General features: G+C 40.8%; 2 long non-coding RNA genes across 4 annotated transcripts in view; one reads left to right on the top strand and one right to left on the bottom strand.

The window, feature by feature from the left end:
* The window catches only part of LOC120406560, a 34,888-nt gene that overhangs the window by 10,779 nt on the left and 4,301 nt on the right, over positions 1–19,808 (bottom strand). Inside the window, exon 2 of the long non-coding RNA XR_005599349.1 lies at positions 4,157–4,275. This is a non-coding gene — a long non-coding RNA (uncharacterized LOC120406560). The remainder of the gene's footprint in view (positions 1–4,156; positions 4,276–19,808) is intronic.
* LOC120406561 lies at positions 217–18,519 on the top strand. Of its 3 annotated transcripts, none has more exons than XR_005599350.1 (5): positions 217–332; positions 996–1,066; positions 11,139–11,234; positions 13,597–13,708; positions 18,400–18,519. It is a non-coding gene; the product is annotated as an uncharacterized LOC120406561 (long non-coding RNA). The 3 variants fall into 3 exon arrangements; XR_005599351.1 differs by having other exon boundaries at positions 227–365; XR_005599352.1 differs by lacking the exon at positions 13,597–13,708 and having other exon boundaries at positions 18,400–18,513.

Genomic DNA, 19,808 nt, shown 5'->3' on the forward strand with positions numbered 1-19,808 from the left:
TTGTTAACTTACCTGCTCTCCCACTAATGAAACCACGCTATACAATAGGCTGGCTCCTACTTAGAAGTAGTAGTCTGTTCATCTGGGCTGGTAACTAAACAACAGATCACCTGGTAGATGATTTTGATCACCTGATGAGGCTGACCAGGTGGTCACCTGATAAAGGAGGCTGAAGGTTATAAAAGAGCCATCTCTCAGCAGCCATTTTAGAGAGAAGGGAAGAAAAACAATTCCATGTTTTGGCTAAGAAGCCATGTGCAGGAGGGCAAGAGGAGAGGAAGTATCCTGGATTTCTCAGATGACTATGATCTAAGCCTGAGAACTCAAGAGTGGTGAGGAAACTCAGGCAGGGAAAATGTGTATAGGTGTGTTTATTATTTTGTGTAGATCTGTGTATCACAAGCTAAGTTAAGAGCAAAGGGGATTAGAATCCCGTATTGGCTGTCTGTGTGTTTGTTGGTTTTCATTGTCTTGTGCCACTGAAGAGGTAAAATCTTTGGTGGGATTTTGGAGAATGTGCAAAAGCTGCTGGGGAGGCTTGGGGATGGCCATACTAGTTTCAGGCTCTAGGCAATTGGACCATGTGGGGTCCTTGCTGCTGGGAGGTGCCTCAGACCTGAGGGCTCCACCTGAAAGGCATGCCTAAAAACCCAAAGCTAGGGCACTGCATAAACTGCCCAGCCTCAGCAAGGTGAGAGCATGTTGGAATCAGCATTTGGATTCTGTGGTGTTCAACAATCACTCCATGCTTGAAAGAGTTTTGCTCTATTCTGTGTCCATTTCTAGCTGTCTGGGCATAATAAGAAGAGCTTCACAGTGCCTTATCCAGACTCTCCATCTGGGAAGCTCAGACTTTAAAGGCAGTGTCCCCAATACAACATCTTCCCTTCCAAGCCAAAGCTTAATAACAAAAACACCTAAAAAGCTAACGTTAATATGCCACCCAATTACAAAAACTTATAACCAATCTAACTAAACTTACTATGTTTTTTTAGTCTCTGCAGTGCATTGTGACTTGGAACTGTGTGCTCCCTTGGAACATCAAATCTATTGCTGCGAGGAGATGGTAAGTCCACTGGTTTTGGTTGTTCCAGATCCTGGGGCTTCATTGTGTTGGTGGCACCAGGCATGGCCCAGTGTTAACAGAGGGGTGGAAAATGACAGTGCCAATGAAGGCTCCATGTATCAGGCCTCTGCTTTTCCAAACCGCTTCCATGTTTAGACTTTAATTAACCCCACAGGCCAGATGGAAAGAATGGAATGTGTGGCAACTAGTTATCAGTACCAGGAGGCAATTATACAGCCTGCTTGCACCTGGCTGAAGGGAGTGAAACAGAATGACCGGTCAAGAAAAGTTACTAACGAGATAATGTTTTTTGCCAAGTATGATCTAACCTGTTTAGAGTAATTGCTACGTTATAATGTATTTGCTGTATGGGAACTAGAAGGGAGGGAAGAAGAGGGGGGGGGAAGGGGGAGCTGGGCATTGGGGGTAATAGACATGCTTAGCTAAAATCATGTATAAAGAGAGAGAGAGCTGCTTGTATGGGGTGTGCTTGATCTGAGACCTGTCTGTGTCTCCGAGCACGTGCGCTTTGAGTTCTCAAATAAACCTTTTTTTTGCTTCTCCACCCTGGTGTGTCTAATTGGAGCGAGGCACTCCGGGCAACGAACCACTGTTGCTGTCGCCTCAGGCCTTTGTGCCGGCAACAATTGTCTGAAACCTCAAACAGAATAGCAGACTTAGTGCCCTTTATCTTCTTCCCTTCTGGGATCTGGAGACGGTGTTGCCTATTTTTTTAGACTGTGTCTCTGCGGTGACTACCTCATATGATAGGGGCTGCTACTTGTGACTCCACTGCTGTTTGCGACCATGGTTTCACATTCCATAGAGCCACACAGCATCATTTTCGTGAAATGGTATAAGCTCTTGTGATCCCAAATCATACTGAGTCTTTTGTTTTACCATATCTGTTTCTTTAAATATCTGCAAGTTCTCAGTGACTAACAAATGAGGCGTTCTTGTTTTCTGGTGTGATTGTTTCTCTTGTGATATGAGTTAGAGGCAGAAATGAGTAACTCTAGCTGTAGCTTTAGTTTGTTCAGGCTCTCTGAACTATACCGGAAAGGGCTGCCCTGAGTATTATGTACTAGGAATAAATTTAAATGTGTTTAATAAATCCAATTACCTCTTATCAATGTAAGGGGCACAGTAACACCATTAAAGCAGCAAATCAGCTGTTGGTAACAGAACACATTCGTTGTAGTGAACTATTGCCATTATAGTACGGCTTCATTATTTATGGGGTGGTGTTTTTTTTTCCAAAAAACCAACAATTACTGCTCTTATGACACCAAAAATTTTTGTATGAAAACCATTTTTTGGCTTACAATTTCTATGCAATCTAAAAGTAATGTTCAGTTAAAAGTTTTTATGGAAAATTTTCCACTGGCTCTATATGTAATCTTTTCACTATGAAAAATGCCCCTATGATTTGAGAAAATAGGAGGAAAAAAATTAAATACAGTTTCTCTTTTGTGTTTCAAATTGCTGGAGCGTGGGCGGGGGGGTCTGAGCTAATTTTTTCATTCTCCTCCCGCCCCACTCCCCTGACATACCCCTTAAACTCCTGGTACCTCTTCTATATGTACCCACCTCCCCATCAGATGGAGCTTTGAGGATAGGATTGTCTCAGAAACTTGGCTATTGCATTTACTATTTTTATTCAAGATAAGTAGCAGCTATGTACATATCAGCTGTGATTGGAAGCCTATTCAAGTTAATGTGAATCTTTTCATTAATGTGGAGTGGGTTTTGCATCAGGCCTGTTGTGAGTTAAATGAGGTAAGAACTAGATAAGAACATACCCAGTCTTTTCAGAATACACATCTCTATTAGGAATGAACTGTTGTATTAATTTAGATGGAATAAATGGGTCCAGAGTCAAAGGTGTTAACGTGATCCTGAAACTGTTCAATATTAAACAGTTTTAAACAAGGTTTGTTATAGAGACCTCAACCTATGTATCATGGCAAAAACATTAAATCTTTTAACCTTTTATTAAAGATACAGAAAAGAAAAGGCAAAACAGCTAAAGCATTTGAAATATGAAGTATTAAATGAAATAAAAACCTTAACTTTCCTTGTTCCCTTTAGTTGGAGAGAGCTTTTAAGAGAAAACAGCCCCTATTGACAATCTTTTAGCTGATATTAAAGATGGTTAACTGTCCTTTTGGGGAAAAAGATAAAAAGTTAGTTGAACTGGGCTGGAACTGTTGTTGTTTCTGTTGTTAAAGTGTGATCCCATTTCTGTCAAGACAAAATAAAATGAGATGGGAATAAAAAACCCACAGATAGAAATTTCAGCCTCTCTGGTGTTGACTTTCACTTGCAGTCTCACTAATGGAAAAAACACAGGCACAACACGTGTCTTGTATTTATTAACCACTCTGAGATATGGCAGACTTGTACCAGTATTTAGCTATTAAGGGCATTGCTATTTCCTGCCTCTCTGGTAACAGGCTTACAGCAGTGTTGCAAAATACATAGTCTTGGCTGGCTAAGCCAAACTCCTATTAGACAAAGGAAAAAAGAGAAATGGGAATGAAGACGTGTGTGTGTGTGGGGGGGGGTGGTTGGGACACTTTCAGATTAGAGCAATAACAGCTCAGCAGTATTACAGTGGATCCCAGGAGACCATCGGAATGGCACCAAGGATGGCAAAGTTTGCTTCTTCCTTTTCTTTTAGTCAGTAATTGTTGTGTTCAAGTCCTCTGCCAATTTTTCTCAGTTTCCTTTCTTTTAAGGACCCCAAAAGTGAGTGATGGGTGGAATAGTTCATCTCATTATTTTGTTCACCAGTTTTGGTCCATTAATTTCTAGTTCCACACATGTCTCTTGTTTACCAGGCATAATTTTAACACAGTCCTTGACTTACATCAGTAGGCTTATTTGGACTAATTCAATTTTTTGTCTCCCTTTTGCACCTTTTCCCATCAGTGTTTGTTGTCATAGGTGGTTATAACATTTCATAAACTTCTGTCCACTTACCCACAGTTAGTGGGGTAGGCTTGCCCAGCTCCAAATAGCACTACAGAATTCATCATAGAATGTTCAAAGTCTGCTATGACCATTTCAAGCTGGGACAATACCAACCTGTTGACAATGTAGGATTCAGTTCCATGTTGTTGTAAACTTTCATTGAAGTGCTAGCACAAAATATTTTCAGTGTAAAGCTCCACCATAATCCTGATCAGAACATCCCCTCCTCACATCTGTAAAGTAAAAAGAAAATGGATTTTGTATGATGTTGTAGTGCCATTTCCCCTTTTTTAAAAGTAAGACACACTAGAAAATCTCCTGAGAGTTAATGTTTATTATGAAAGGATGAATCCCATCCAAGATCATGACTCTGTCTGGAAAACAGGTTCCAGGAGCAACATATTGAATCAATGGCATTGCAGAGAAAGGACTATGATAATAGCACATCTGTCATTCACTGAGCATTTAATAGCAGGACTGACTCAGGAGCCATAAGAGTATATTGATCACCATAAAATGCCATCGGCTTTGATTTTGCTGGAGGCTCAATGGCTGTATTTATATTCCCATCAGCTGAGATTGAAAGTCTGAGGGGATGTCTCCTAACAATTGACATTTCCCTCAATATTTTGTCTACTGAATTTTTCTCTTTCATTCTTGCTACTAGTCCTGGGCAAATAACTGATTTGTCACCTTGCTGTAAATTCTACAAAAATCAGAACAAAAAATTCAGTTTGGGTCAACCTGAAAATGACTTTTTTCTGAATCAAGAAGTTTGGGAAAAATTATTTTAGATTGAAGAAAATATTATTTAATCTAAAATGAAATGTCAAAATGCCCAGCAAGTAAACATTTGACAAATCATATGGAAAAATCATTTGTTTTTGCATATTTTCTTCAGCTGTGGTAATTTACATATGTATAACGTGGCATTTGATCAGCTAAATAAAGCAATAAATTCCTTCTTTCTCCTCTGATTTACACTTACAAATAGAAGATATGAATTCAAGAATCAGTGATTAGCAAGTAGAGCTGGGTGAAGATTTTTGGATGAACAGTTTATTCCCCCAAAATAGGTTTGGGTTGGGCTTTGTCTCCTTTCTTTAGTAGATAAGGACTACCAATGTTGGATCAAGCTTTGACATGCTTTAGGTTTCTTGAAGAAAGACAGGAATGAAGAATACATGGATGTTGAACCTTGCTGGTCTTGGAGAAGACCAAAATTTTACTACAGCATTATGTGCCAACTGTAGCCAAAATGAGTGTCAGTATAAAGGAAACAGTTTCATATTACTGAGATTAAAAACCATCACTGCAACATTTTTATATATATAAAAGTGTGGAATCATAATGAGAAGCACAAGTTTTTTCTGTAGTGCCAAATTTATTGCCAAAAATCAATTCCATGATAAAGTAAATGATGCAGAAGGACCAGAACTCCAGATCTGAACCCAGATATCTGGACTTGGGTAAATTCCATTCCAGATCCAAACTCTGTATCTGAGGCTTATCTTTGCAGTAAATTGAAACTGGAACCCAGATCTGAACCCCTTGAATGTGGTGACTTGGAGTTCGGTCCCATTATTTATATTATTTACTAGAGAAGGCAAAAATATCCTAGGGGCCCACCAGCAATAAATATTGGCACATCTTTGTTCTGAAAGCTCACAAGCCATCAAAACATGGGTAGGTGCTGGGATTGAAGGGTCATAATAAAAATATAGTCAGGAGCAGCCCTACACGTTTTGTAGGCCAGGATGGAAAATGTTTGGTGGTCTGCCCCCACTCCCCCAAACAGCTGACCCCCCCACGAAAGAGAGACCAGCCCAATGGGAAGCAGAGCACACAAAAAATGCCAAGTGGCAAAGCTGTTTGACTCCCCCTGGAAGTTGGCACCACCCTCCTCGCCCACCACTAGAACTAGCCCTGAAGATAGTGTGGGTACTCATGAGTAAAACTATTGTTCATTTTGATGACTGCATTTTTTAAAATACTTTAATCATCCTCACTTGTAGTAAACTTGGTGGCAAGCATTAGCTTTGAGGGAGCATATGAACGAGATGTGGGAGATAACTAAAGTTTTGTCTATACTACAGACCACTGGCAGCAGCATGTAGCATAGGTGTAGCTAAATACTGCAGTGAAAAGCACACCATGTCCACACTGCTGCAGGTGTCAGTAAAAGGCACTGGCAGACTGGGAGCTCTTGCTGAGCCTTTCCCGTCAACACAGGAAAGGCTCCAGCTACAGGGAATGGATGAAGCCTTTTTCCACTGCTGGAGTTTTTCTGTGGCACGGAGTGGTTCCAGCAGTGAGAAGGCAGCAGGAACCACATTGCTAAAAATAGTAGTGTAGGCAGGGCTTGGGGTGGGGGGGGGGTCACTTAAGGTACATATTTAAGTATGTACCTATACCCTTCAGGTGTGTCGTTACTCACCTAAGCCATAGCTCACCAGCCATCTATACTACTATTTATACCTGTGGTGTGTGGGGGCTACACAGTTATATATGCTACACGCCACTAAAAGAATCATGCAGTGTAGATGCACCCTTATTGAACTAATCTGAGGATGGTGTTTCAGTAGTGAGGGAAAGCGTGGCAAAAGGAGCAGAGATCCCTCTGGGAGGAGATGAAGGCTATATTTAGGTTAGCATTGCTGGCAGAGCATAGCAGTTGGGTGTAACATGACAGAGGACATTGTGAAGGCCAAGACTATAACAGGGTTCAAAAAAGAACTAGACAAATTCATGGAGGATAGGTCCATCAATGGCTATTAGCCAGGATAGGAAGGATGGGATCCCTAGCCTCTGTTTGCCAGAAGCTGGGAATGGATCACTTGATTACCTATTCTGTTCATTCCCTCTGAGGCACCTACCATTGGCCACTTTTGGAAGACAGGATACTGGGCTAGATGGACCTTTGGTGTGACCCTGTATGGCTGTTCTTATGAAAGGCTACCAAGTCAAGAGATGTGAGTAGTTTTGCATGGCATAGGGCCTTGAAGGCAAAGACAAGAAGTCTGAACTTGATATACAGAGCAATAGGGATCCAATGAGTGACTCGGAGGAGAAAGAGTCGAGGCTTTCTGGTGTTCTGCATATGAACATAGTCAAAGCAATAGGTGATAAAAATGATTGACAGTACCATAAAAGGAGGCTATTATCAACAATACTTGCAAGGAAGCAGTTGCAGTTGTGGCAGCAGATTAGATATGGACTAGCTATTTGGCTATAAAGTGCACTAAGAAAGGGGAAAACTTTATGGGTGATGAGTATAAAGTGGCAGGATTTTGCCAACGTCTTGGTGAGGAAAGCATTGAAGATCACCGTCTAGATTAAGAGTCTGATAAAAATTAGGTGCTTTAAATCACATTGGTGATATAAATCATAATGGAGACTAGAGTAAGAGGAGTCAACCACTGTGCTGCTTAATGTAGTAATATATTGTCTTAATCAGCATGTGTGCTGTATCAACTAATTTTTCACTCTGAATTATGGTTCACTGCTTGTAGGTATTTAGATACAGAATAGTGTTAAGGCTGCACTATGATACATGCTGATGTTTTATTCCTTCATGCTTTTCACACACATTACCAGTAAATTGTAAATACTTTTCAAAAAATTGCAGTGAAAGAACCACACAGTACGGTTACAATTATCTTTCTTCTGCAGGACTCTGAGAAACTTCATTGTGCTAATGTTTATTGTCCACTTCCTGCATGTAAGAGTAGACCATGTCCCATAGATAATCCCATTGACTGCAGTGGGGCTATTTTGGGGAATAACTGTTTAGCACTATGAGTAAAGGGTTCACTGTCTAGCCCAATGAGACTACTTGTGAAGTTCAGTACTAAGCATGAATAAGAATGGCAGAATCTGACACATACAGAGAGAGAGAGAGAGAGAGAGAGAGAGAGCGCTAGCTCACATGCAAGGTAAGGCTGTAAAGAAGCATATCAATTCTTCAAAAAACCTTGAGATTTGGAAATCACATTTAATATCAAAAAGGAAAAATATTTTCACAAATTCAGGTGTAATTGGAAATAGCAGCCTTGTTCACCCTGGACCAGTGTCAGGGCTTTGCTGACTAGCTGTAGATTTCCTACCAGAGGAGTTTGCAAGCACTTTGCATTGCTCTTTCTCAGATAGTTCCCAGCAGCAGACTGTCTCCACAATCTATGCAGGTGAATGCAAATGCAGATCCTGGAGTCAGGGTTAACTGAAGTATGTTTTCCTCAAATACATAATTAGTATGACTACATAATTGCCTGTGGTTTAAAAAAATCATTGTAATACATCAAAGAAATAAGTATTTATCTAAGCATTCTGTTTTTAGAGCACCTAAACCTGAGCTAAAGTCATCACAGTGGTTTCTTTGATCCTCTTTTACAGTTTCCTCCCTTTTGTTAAGAGAATTCAGTGGTGTAGAATGGTTGTGGGAATGAAGGTTTTTTAAAAATATGCAAGGAAAATATTAAATTAAGTAAGCCTGAAGAGTAAAGCACAAAAAATCTGTTTACAACACAAAATGCTACCAAAGTATTCAGATGAAAACCCCTTACAGATTTACTAATCCTCATTTACTACAGTCTGGGTTCTTATGCCAGAAAAAGCACAGGGAGAGAAGTGTGACTGGACTGTTTATATCATCTCAGAATTTGCAGAGGGAATAGGAAAGCGTTGTACTTCAGGTACAATAGTTAGCGGCTTGTGACAGATGTGACTTCCTGGCTTTTCACCAGGACAAAATTGTTTCTAGCTGAAATGATCAACCACACAGAACTTAATCCATCTTGAGAATCGGCTCTGACAGTCAGCTAGAAACTATAGGATTATACATTGGGGAAAAATCTCAAGTAGAAGAAACCAACAAGGCAAGACATGTGCCAACGGGAACGTCCTTGCAAAATACTAGCTACATATTGGACCACAGTAACTTTTTGTTCAACTGGCAAGTAACATTTTGGTATCAGTCATCATGATTAAGGACAAGCACATAGATTTTGTACCTAGTTTGGTATTTTTGTGACAATTTTGCAAGATTATAGAATCAAGTGTGGGACGCTTTTTAAGTGAAGGAGAGGAGAAAATGAATTGAAGGGCTCAGCAGGGGGGAAGGAATTTGTCAGCTGGGTGGCAGTCTTCAGTCATATCAGTCTATCCTCATTGCTGGAACCAGAGCCTGCTTGGGGCTCTCATTTTCATTTTGATTCCTGTAACCTGTGCCAGAGTGAGGAGCAGCCAGAGTGAAAATGGGGACCACAAGCTACCACTGGATGCCAAGAATGGAGGAAAAAATAGCTGTGATTGAAAGCTGCATATGGCACTAGTCACATAGTAACATGTCTACAAGGAGGAGCTTTTCCTTGGTTCTCTGATCATCCAGTGTCCTCTAATTTCTCCTCTTCACTGAAGTATGGTACAAATGCCCAATGATGACTCAGAAAAGTTTGGCTTTCTTGACTATTCAGCATGATAATTTTTAACATGTTACATTCTACTTATGTAAAGTGCTTCTTCATCAGATTAAGTTAATCATGACATCTCCAGGGAATCCATCTAAGCCTAATTATATAAATGCCTGACAAACAATTTATCACCTTTTAAATGTGGATGCTAGCGGGTTATTTAATGGTACTTAGGTCTTCAGCATGTCAGTCTTAGGGCTTGGCTACACTTACAAGTTAGAGCACATTAAGGCAGCCCACTGTGGTCTAACTCACGATGCGTCCACATTGGCAAGGCACGTAGAGAACCTGTGTTGGCACTCACCAGCTGTAACAATTCCTATAAATAATGGTTTGGTAATTACCGATCAGGGAAAACATTGTTTTTTCCAGGCCTTAATATTATGACAGGATACCTTAAATTTTAAGCACAAAGTTCAGAAACATTAATCTTGTCACTGACAGAGCACCTGCATGAAAACAGTGTATCTAGACACTATGGCTTCATCCACAATATACAGTGTACAGAGTCTTCCAGCATGGGTAGGAGATAAAACCACATAGAGAGCTCCTGGTACTCCACCTCGGCAAGTGGAATAACCTTTGCACCCCCATTGGAGCACCGCAGCACCAGTGTGGATGTCCTGGTCTGTTAATGCGCTCTGATCGGCCTCCAGAAAAGTGTCCCACAATGCCTGTTCTAGCCACTATGGTCATCACTTTGAACTCTACTGCCCTGCCCTCAGGTGACCAACCACCAGACCTGCCCTTTAAATTCTCTGGGAATTTTGAAAATCCCCTTCCTGTTTGCTCAGCCAGGTGTGGAGTGCTCTCTGTGAATCTTTCCATGCCTCCACACGCCAGGCGATCCCCAGTGCTGGACCTCATCAGTGTTTGCGGGAGGAAGCTGTCTAGTCCCAGCTGCGCTCCAGCCATAGGAATTACAATACCTTCGGGCAGATATCAAGGGACATGATGGAAAGGGGCCATAATTGGGATGCACTGCAGTACAGGGTTAATGTATGAATTGCTTCACTGTTATGAGTTCCTGTGTTGCTATGGAGTACCCTTCCCCAAATGCAGACCAAGTATTTGAGAAACTGTATGGGCAAAAAATACATAAATGAAACAACCCAATAGCCATGCTTATTTGGGCATATGATGAGCAATGTTATTTTCCTTGGAAGTGAGTGATAGTCAAATAAAAAGATAATTTTTTTTCCCCATTCCCTTGCTTTTGATAATGGCTAAATGTCCATTAACTGTTTGTTTTCTATTTTCATACAAATGGGGAGTTACCCATGTGTCTCTATAGAAGACTAATGTCATTGTCATATCAGAGATTTTTTTAAAGAATTGTAATAGAATAATATGTCAAGACAGAAAAGATATGGTTATAACAAACTACCCGTTTCATGCCCCCAAAAGTAAAAGGTGTCTATATAAATCAGTTTTATTCTAGAGAGTACTCCATTAGGATAAACTACTATTAAAGATACAGCTGTTTGATATTTTCCTTATGGTGCAGCATGTTTATTACCTTTTACTCTAACTTAATGCCTATATTTTTAAAATACACAGGAGACTAATATTCATGTCAAGTTTAAACTGTATTCTGCCAGTTTATTAATGCCTGTTAATCTTTACAGTGAAGTATAGTGCACAAGCACAAGGTTTCTGAGCCTCCCTTGCTGACTGAAAAGTTACGACTAATTTTGTGAAGTCAAAAGTTTTATTTGGAAGAGGTAGGTTTCACCTTCTCTGTAGTTATTCAAAAATTTATATGCTTCCACAATGTTGCAGAATTTCTACTACCTTGCTTTTTTAATGTTATTCCTCAGTGTTCAGGAAAGATACTGTAGGAAGTGAGCTGAAGGGAAATCTTAATACTTATATACAAGAGGAAACTAAAGGGGTCTAAAAACATTTAAAGAAATAGGAAAAGGATGAGTGGGTTCTCTTTCCACAATAATTTTGTAGTGACTCAAGAGTAGGGTGAGTTACAGCATATGGGGCATTCTGCCTTTAGTTTGAATCCCATCCAGATTGATAGTGACTGAAACATATAATGGTCTTTGAGTGGTCTAAACAAAATGATTTGGAGTCTGTCCAGGTCTTCCTATTGGGAGGAAAAATACAACCCTAGTTGGCACCTCTGATAGGCTCAATAAAACCCAAGGATTGTGAATAGAAAGGTTTCCAAGGCTCTTAATGGGATTTCTTTCAGAAAGCAGAAATGGAACAGCACAGCAGATTTAATTTTATGTACTAATGCAGGGGTCAGCAACCTTTCAGAAGTGGTGTGCTAAGTCTTTATTTATTCACTTTAATTTAAGATTTCACGTGCCAATAATATGTTAACCTTTTTAGAAGGTCTCTTTCTATAAGTCTAATATATAACTAAACTATTGTTGTATGTAAAATAAATAAGGTTTCAGAATGTTTAAGAAGCTTCATTTAAAATTAAATTAAAATGCAGAGCCCCTTGGACCGGTGGCCAGGACCCGGGCAGTGTGAGTGCCACTGAAATTCAGCTCGTGTGCCACCTTCGGCACCCTTGCCATAGGTTGCCTACCCGTGTACTAATGCAAACTGGAAATGTTCTAAAACAAGAAGTGGTGTTTGGTTTGACAAAAAGTCAGTTATTCACAGAGAGCAGACACTTTTTGGGGAAAGTATGTAGTCAAAACGCCAATTTTCCATTAAAACACTTTCAGTGGGCATCTTTCAAAAAGCCCTAGTTACATTCCTACTGATATTTATTCGAATGATTGACTGCACAATTTAGTAGTCCAACAACTCTGGCCTACCTAGCTCCAAAGGAAGTATCATCAGCTAAATGAAGCATTGCCTACTTGCTATTATTATTGGAGAGATTTTCATGTACTCTCTGGTCCCTTTATCAGGTAAAGGGGGTGGAGTGGTGTAAAGGGGATCTAAAAACCCTGGTTTCAGCCAGGGGCAAATCTCTGGTGCATGAACTGAGAAAGATGGCCACAGGCTGACTTCTGAGTACTCCTCTCAAGCCCTAGCAGGCATGTTGAGGGCTTGCCCATAGCTTATGCCTGATAGTGCCTTATGCTGCTGGTGGGTAAGTGGTATAAATTAGAGCATAGGTTAGAACTAATTTATTTAGGCTGTAGAACCATTGTGACCTCTATAATAGCCCACAATCAAAGAAGCATAAAGATGGCTTAATTGCTGTGCTGCAACTCTAATCTGACTTCACCCAAGCCACTAAACCCTTTGAGGTTCTGAGTCCCATTTTACGCCATAGTTCAGAGGAAAACACTTTCAGAACAAGGATTATTGAAAGAGGATTGTGGTAGCAGAACATATTGTAGGGTATGTTACTGTAGTGGGATGATATAATGTAAAGCATATGGATTTGTGTCATAACAGTCAAAGGGAACAAAATTTTAGTGATGTGTAGCCTTGCTGCTGAAAGCTTGTGTGTTGGCACTCACCAGCTGTAACAATTCCTATAAATAATGGTTTAGTAATTACTGATCAGGGAAAACATTGTTTTTTCCAAGCCTTATTATGATGATAGGATACCTTAAATTTTAAACACAAAGTTCAGAAACATTAATCTTGTCACTGACAGAGCACCTGCATGAAAACAGTGTATCTAGACACTATGGCTTCATCCACAATATACAATGTACACAGTGATGAAAACAGTCTTCCAGCATGGGTAGGAGAAAAACCATGTGCATACAGTATAATATTTTTGGGAATCTCATCTTCATGGCTTTCTAGACATCACATACATAATGTTTTGGTATATTTGGGAGTAGTGCATTTGATCTCCATAATTATTGGAAAAAAATAAGGAACAAAATTCAGATATTTATATTTCTACAGCTACACCAAGCAAAACCCCAAGAGCCCATCAGACTATGAAATCATTTCAATCTGTACATTTTATGAGAATATAGAAAAAGCACTTTGACTGAAAACTGCTTTGGGATCTATGGATGAATGATGCTATATGAATAAATTTGTGGTTCCATTCTATGCATCTGAAGCTGTAGGTCACAAAAGCTCATGCTGAAATAAATGTTAATCTCCAAGGTGCCACTAGTACTCCTGTTCTTTTTGCAGATACAGACTAACACGGCTGCTACTCTGAAAATAATAATTTTACAACTTATGATCTGGAGCTGCACAAAATTTAATGAGGCTGGGAGTACACAGTGTGTAGAGTTAAATTTCAGTAAGTGCAGGACTAGGGCCTTAAATTACAAGTTTTTGGGGGCAGAGGTTCTGTTTATCGTGTGTGTGTCAGGGCCAGAGGATTCAGGGGGCCTGGGGCAAAGAAATTTTGGGGGCCCCTTCTATAAAAAAAGTAATACTATATTCTCGTGGGGGCCCCTGTGGGGCCTGGTGCAAATTGCCCCACTTGCTCCGCCCCCCCCCCCCCCATGGGCGGCCCTGGGAAAAATAAACCTTCTGCATCTCAGCACAAACCCAGTTTTGAGAAAACTTCTTTACAAGGTATCTCTGGTTCTCAGCATCAGCTAGTGCTAAAAGGCACTAAAGCTCATTAAAAGGGTTGGACATATTTTCCATCAAAACTTTTTTTGGATCGAAACCTAGGGGTTTTTAAAACAGTAAAAAAAAAAAATCATGGACAATGTCTGCTTTCCTTCAAAATTTGTTGGTTTTTTTTAATTGAAAAGATGAAATTAGTCTGCCAAAACCTGAATATGGTTTGGGGTTTCAGAAATGTGTGACCAAATATTTGCTGCTTGCTGTGTTTGATTGTTTAAACAAACAAAAATTCTGCTTAAAAAAAAATCCAAAACTTTTGAACCACCTCAGCTTGTGACCAAATGCCTGAGCCCATCCAGTCAGAGATTTTTTCCAGGTTTCTGATACTCTGCTGGCTTCCTTGACTCATATCTGTCTCCATAACTTTGGGTTCATTTAGGTTAGAACATAAGAACAGCCATACTGGGTCAAACCAGAGGTCCATCCAGCCCAGTATCCTGTCTACCGACAATGGCCAATGCTAAGTGCCTCAGAGGGAGTGAACCTAACAGGTAATGATCAAGTGATCTCTCCCCTGTCATCCATCTCCACCCTCTGACAAACAGAGGCTAGGGACACCATTCCTTACCCATCCTGGCTAATAGCCATTAATGGACTTAACCTCCATGCATTTATCTGTTTCCTAGAGACTAGCTCCATGGGGTCCCTCACAAACTGGAGACAGTTACTGTGGGTTTGTTTTTAGTATAGCTTATGTCAGGCTGGGGCAGGGGGGCGCAGCCCCAAGCCGCCCGGAGCGCGCCGCCGCGCCTCCCGGTCCCCGCCCCGGGTCCCCTGGTCGCCTCTTCCTGAGCTGCTGCCTGCCCGGCATGGCGGCCGAGCGTCCGGAGCCCGGCCGGGGCCGCGCGCCTGCGCGAGGAGCGCGGAGAGGGGAGGCCGCCGCGCCGCCCCGCCGGTCATGTCTGGTCGCAGGTCCGGGTCCCGTGCTCCGTGGACCTGCCGCGCGCCCATGAGCTCCGGAGCCGAGCCAGCCAAGCCCCGGGGACGGCCGCCCCAAGCGCCTGCTTGGCGCGCTGGTGTCTAGAGCCGCCCCTGGCTTATGTACATACTCCAAGAACTGAGCATTTGAGCTTGTTCCAGAATCTGGGATGAGCCTATGTTGTGAAAACTGAAATGCTCAAAATAGCACATGCATGTGAATGGACACAGGGTGCTAAAATTAAATTAACCCAGGGGTTCTCAAACTGGGGGTCGGGACCCCTCAGGGAGTCACGAGGTTATTACTGGGGGTTGCAAGCTGTCAGCCTCCACCTCAAACCCCCCCACTTCCTGCCCCCCAACTGCCTGCCCTCCTCAGAATCACAACCATCCTGCTCCTTGTCTCCTCACCATCCCCCAGAGACCCCACCCCAAACCACCACCCCAAGATCCCACCCCTGCTCCCTGTCCCCTGACTGCCCCGACCCCTATCCACCCCTCTGATGAGTCCTGACAGACCCCCGGAATGCCCACAATCCAATCCCCCCATTCCCTGTCCCCTGACTGCCCCCCAACCTCTGCCCCCTCCCTGTCACCTGGACTCCCTGCCTCTTATCCAACACCCTGGCCCCTTACCCCCGGCTCCCCCTTCACCCAAAGCCTCAGCACATCCAGGAGCATCCCTGGACAGCTGCAGCGTGGCTCTGGCGGGACCTGAGCTTCTCTCTGCTCAGAGCTGCGTGATAAGGGGGTGGGGCTGCGAGCTCCAGTGGGGCCTGAGCTCCCCCTGCTCAGCCTGGAGCTCGCAGCCCTGCCCCCTTATCACGCAGCCCTGAGCGGGGAGGAGCTCAGGCCCCGCCGGAGCCACGCTGCAGCTGTCCAGGAATGCTCCTGGATGTGCTGAGGCTCCAGGAGAGGGGCGGAGGTGGGGCCGGGGAGGGAGCCTCAGCCATTCTCATGGGGGCCCCTGCGGAGCCCAGGTCCTGGGGCAAATTGCCCCATTTGCCCCCCCACTATGGGCAGTCCTGGTGTGTGTAGTGCCTATCACAAATCACTAATTTAAATGTTAAGCAGAAGCCACGCAGACCTCTTGATGATGTTACTAAGTTGAAACTCAGGTCAGTTTTGTCAAAAGGGTTTAAAATGAAAGACTGAACTTTTTAACTACATGTGGTTTGACTTCTGGTATGGCATGGAACCTATGAGAATGTCTTAATGCAAGAGCAGGTGAAATTTAGCATACTCCTTTAAAAGATTCTCCAAGAGATCCAAGAAACTAGCAACAATGACCAGGGTTGTCAACTTACTGCTCAAAAAAAAAAAATAGTAGATTTTATTGAATAGAAAAATATGATTAAAGCTCTCTAAAATAGAATTACAATGTCACCAGTGCAGAAGGTAAGGTTGGTTTGAAACAAAGCACATTTGCCCATTCAATGAACAAACACTCATCTTTTCTGTCACTTCAGAAATATGGACCTCTTAACGGGAAATTAAATTTGATTCTTGATTCTTTAGTTGAAACAATATAATGTGCAGAAAATGGGTTATATCCTTTAACAGAACAATGTTGTCCACTTTAAAGACTCATTCACTTCAGATTATTCTACTGTGCTAGGTAAAAGGTTGAAATGAATAACTTCATGATAAAATGAAATTAATGTAATTGCTCTGACTTTTTCAAAGTAGAATGTCATTTCTTTTAAAAAATGATTTGGCTTTTAAAGTTTGTTTTCCTTCTTTTGACTTTTCTTTTGAGCACTGTGCTGAATATTAATAATGTCAGACTGAATGCTACACAAAATGATTACAAGGCTTATATTATAATATAATATAAGTTTATATTAATAAAAAAATATTTTGTGCTCTATGCCAAAGAGAGGTAAGACTTCTTTGATATTTCTTTCTTATTGAAAATCCTTTACTTCTCACGCTGTCTTTGCCCACCCCCACAAAATCAAGTATTAATCATTCAAAATTGATTTCAAATGACCTTATCATTAAATTGAATAAATATCTTTGCTCCCGTGTTCTTACATCTTGACACAATCTCATCTTAAGGTGGCAACTGCAATTAATACAAGTCAATACATTATTACTATGTGTTTAATTGGTGTTCTACAAATTTAAGCTGGCTTGAATAACTGAAAGTGCTTTCCTGAAACACACAATCAGATTTTATCCTATTTTGGTAAGGATAAGAAAATAATATTCAGAAATCTTATCTTTCCTTGGTATGTCAACACTGAGGCATTGAACGGACTTTTTATGGGGACAGGGGTGGAAATAAGTACATACATTCTGCCAAATAGATCATAGTGGGCACTTCAAGCAAATTTAACAAGAAGAGTAAATATGGTTTCATATCATGAATGTTGTATGAGACTGTGGGGCCTTACATCTTTACTCATAAATGTTTAAATGCTTGCAATTTTCCACTCCAGTAATTTAAAAAGAAAAATATTTTACCTTTATGGAAATTTGTTTGAATGCACAAATTCATTCATTGTCTGAATGGAGAAATGTTGTCTGAGACAAGAAATAGTAGGGTTAATGGAAAATTCTTCCTGTTCTTACACAATATGCTCCTACTTTAAACACTTTTGAAAATACCACCCTTTGTCCAAATTGGCCAGAAAACATTATGGTACTGATCCTGAAAATGCTTTAACTTTAAGCATGTGAATAATCAGATCAATATCATGTGTTTTCAAGATCTTGGCTTTCATTGGCAAGCTATTTTAAATGGGACAGAACTGGCATTCTCCAAAAAGTTTCATTCCACTTCTACATCAAAGTATTGATCCTGCAAACAGTTTGCAATGAGACTGCATAAAGTTAATCATGTGCTTAATTCTTTACAAGATTGCTGCCCAAGGTGCTGGGGGAGCTAGGGTGTACAAATGGTGAAGCGTGGATGTACCAAGCAGAAGTCTCACTAAGCTTATCTTGCAGAGCTCAATCAGATAAAAAGTAGCTGATAGGAGATGGTAAATTAAAATATCATCCACTCGACCACTTTAGCTATACTCACACCATAGCAGACAACATCAAAGTGGCCAATAGCTTATACAGGAACCACCTAACGTAAAATGGAACTCTGAACTTGTCTGTGGGCACAATATAGAAATGATATGAATCAGACCTATATTTTGACAAATAGATGTTTCATATCTTTTCCTTTTCTTGATAATATCTAATACAAGTATAATACATATTAGTATAAATTTTACATCATTTCATTTGTTTATGGGAAATAGATTATACTACAAAAGGTTTCAAAAGAAATTACATGCCTCTGATATCTAATACATGTAAGCCTCTTGATGCCATAGTTTCAAGTGGCTCTGAATGTAATGAAGAAATTTTGTTTTACAGTGAATCCATTCTAGAACCCGCATTTTGCAGATACTATAGTCGTTTTTTTCTGTGCAGATTAAAGCCTCGGGTCAAGCTTGTTACCAATGAAGTCAGAATTGAATAGCAAAGAGTCCATTAATTTCAGAAGAGGAAGATCAGACCCCTAGAAATTACTGCCATGGAACAGGCTGTCCACTGGTTTTATTGATGGCTTAAGACATATTGCTAAAAACTGTGTAGCTCCTTTTGCATGAGAAACAGAAAGCTAAATCATTAGTGCTGCACTTGTACTATCTCTTGAGTGTACATGCAATGATCTGAAATGTGAATTTCTTCAGCTTTTCATCATGATGACACAAACAATGGCTTGCTTTCTCTCAGAAGACCAGCATTTGTGTGAAACACATGGAAAATGGTTAGTTTACAGCATACTTAAAATAAAAAGTGAAAGGTGTAGAAAAGAGGGCTGTACATACACTGCAGCAGAATTGAATAAACTTGGCCTCAGGTTAAGGATTGAGAGCTGTACTTGGATGTCTAAAGTACAAAATAACCAGGTCTTTTTATACATGAAACTGGGTTTGGCTAGGAGGTTCAGAAGCACAGTCTAACAGGTGAATGCTGTTCTAAACTCTACCAGAACCAATCTTTTAAGATTTTTCCCTTGGTGAATAAGGACATTGCAAATCTTGAAGAAAGTATGCTTGCTTCCCTGTGGAGAAGTCTGAAGTTTAATTGCAGGCCTGTAGATCCAATTACTTAAAATAAGAAGTTGGGGAAGGGATCAATAGTGAAAAAGCACATTTTCTGTAACCAGAACATCCACCAGATAGCATGAAGTTGGCACTAGCAAAAGGAGACGTAATTTTCCCCTAAACATCTCCAACAATGGGATTTACACTCTGCAAGTCTCTCATAGTCATAGATAAGAAAAGCTGCTTAAGTTTGTGTCCTTTAGAACAATGAAATATAATACAATACAGGTCCAGTGCTAAATCAAAGGTGAGCTTTGTTTTTGAATGGATGAAGAAAAGGTGTGTCCTAGACTTGCTGCTGCTTGCTTTAAATATTTTAATTTGGGGGTGTTCAGAATAAATGTGGATCATGTTTTGCTGGAATAAAATTGAAAAACCAATGGAATGTACTGTAGGTAGCAGAGTACCAAGGTTACAACTTGTTAATGGAACACAACACCTCTCCCCCCCCCCCCATAGCTGTGTTGTCACAAGCTGGCATTTTACCAAAACATTTTCTAAGCACACACACTGTTTATGCAGGAGATCAGTTGTCAGAGAAATACTAACTTAAGGAATCTTTATTTTAATTTCTACTTTTCCCTTGCAATATTGCAAACTGAGAAATGTGGTGATTTTTTTTGAAAGCCCCAAACTCCTGTCATTCTGGATATTTATCATCTGCAATCTTTTTTTGCAAGACATGAAATTCTTTAGTAAGTGTTTTTAAGAAAGTTGTCCAAATACTCT

Source organism: Mauremys reevesii, linkage group 5, assembly GCF_016161935.1.
Source record: "Mauremys reevesii isolate NIE-2019 linkage group 5, ASM1616193v1, whole genome shotgun sequence".
NCBI classification, from domain to species: Eukaryota; Metazoa; Chordata; order Testudines; family Geoemydidae; genus Mauremys; species Mauremys reevesii.